Raw genomic sequence first — 1,889 nt, 5'->3', positions numbered from 1 at the left:
CAAGGACATGTGCACTGGAATGTTTATTAAAGCCCAAATAACAATTGCCAAGACGTGGAAGCAACCCGAGTGCCCAACAAGCTATGAATGGATTAATAAACTGTGTTGTATATATACCATGGGATACTATTAAGCCATAAAAAGGTGACTTTACATCTTTTGTATTTTACATGGATGGAGTTGAAACACATTCTTCTTTGTGAAGTGTTATAAGAATGTGTTAGCGTACTCAACGCTAATATGAATGTAACAGAAAAACAACTACACGCTCATATGGGAGAATAGGACAAGTCTATTCAAGTGGGGGAGAGCGGAGAAGGAAAAGGGGAAAGGAGAGGAGGGAGGGTAAGCTCTCGCCTGATGACCACATTGCAAGGGTGCACAGCACCCCTCCTGAACCAAGGGCTCAACTGCCTCCTCTACGACCTGACCTTTACCTTAGAAATACAGTGTAAGGTAATCATTTGTACCCTCATATCAATCTGAATTTAAAAAAGATTAAGCAAAAAAATTAAATAACTATGACAGACCAAATGTTAAGTGTTCTCAAAAACAAATAAATGATAAATGTGTAAGGCAGTGTATGTTAAATAACTTGGTTTAGCCATTCCATAACGTAAACATTTTAAAATATCATGCTGTGGACGCTTGGGGCAGGGGGCCAGTCAGCTGTAGGTGCCAATCTGATGGCTCCTGGGAGTGTCACCAGCAGAACGTCCACCCTGGTCTTCTGGGTCTGAAAAGCCGGGCCAGCGCACCTTCCTGGTGGGGCGCCACAATGACCCCGAGCTGTGCGTGGTGCTGGAGGCGCTGCAGGCCGGGGAGCAGTCCGGGTGTGTCAGTGGCGGCCGTCAAGCTCTATGTCCCTAACAAGTACCCAGCAGTGGACGTCACCCTGGTTAAGCACCTGCGGAAGCAGGCCCTGCCCGCCATCATGCCCTGGGGCCTCCTCACCAGGTCCTTCAACTCCAAGGCCAAAGGAGCCACTGGCAGCTTCAAATTAGTTTCCAAGTGCAAGAAGGATGTCCAGTCCAGGAGGACAGCTGCCTCCAGAGCCCCCAGGAGAGCTGGGGAGGCCAAGGAGAAGGGCCCCAAGAAACCAACGAGACAAAAAGGGACCCTCTCAGCTTGGATGAGGTGGAAAAGGCAGCCGAGAAGCCTGGAGAGGTGAGGAAGGCACCTCCCTAACCATGTACAGCCAAGGGGAAGGCCCTTGAGACCGGCAGCAAGGCCACGGACGTGGAGGCCAAACTGGGTGAGGAGAGGAAGGCCCCCCCAAAGCCAGACAAGGCCCCACAGGCCCCCTCTAATGCCAGCAGGCTCAGCAAAAACTCAAAGGTAAATAGCACTAGGAGTGGCCAAGGAGACGCTGAGGCCCACAAGACAACCAAAGCTGAGAGTAAGAGTTCAAAACCCATAGCCAGCAAGGTCGAGAATGAGGCTGCTTCCCCAACTATAAAGAAGATGGAGGTTAAGGCCCCTCAAAGGGCAGCTGTCCAGGGTTCTAGGGAGAGACCAAATGCCAAGGCAGCTTCTCCCGCTAAGGGCAGTGGGCCCAAGATGGCCCCTGCACACCTGGCCAGGAAAACAGAGTACCCTATGGGCTCAAGAAGGCCTGGGCTGCTCGTTAATGCCTGGACATCCAATGTGTCCAATAAGAGACCTCTCAGCTTAGATGAAGGCTAAGCCAGAGGCTGGGGCTGAAGAGAGACTGAGTTTTCATTCCCCAGCAAACATGTGCTGTGTTTATTCAATTGTAACCTATTTGTCAATAAAAAAATAAAGACTTTTGCTTTTACTCACCAAAAATGAATAAATAAATAAAATATCTTTATTTATTTATTTATTTATTTTTTTTTTGAGACAGAGCCTCAAGCTGTCCCCCTGGG

Source organism: Otolemur garnettii, unplaced genomic scaffold (genome assembly GCF_000181295.1).
Source record: "Otolemur garnettii isolate 467f Iridium unplaced genomic scaffold, OtoGar3 scaffold00038, whole genome shotgun sequence".
NCBI lineage: Eukaryota > Metazoa > Chordata > Mammalia > Primates > Galagidae > Otolemur > Otolemur garnettii.
Note: the sequence above shows the minus strand (reverse complement) of the source record.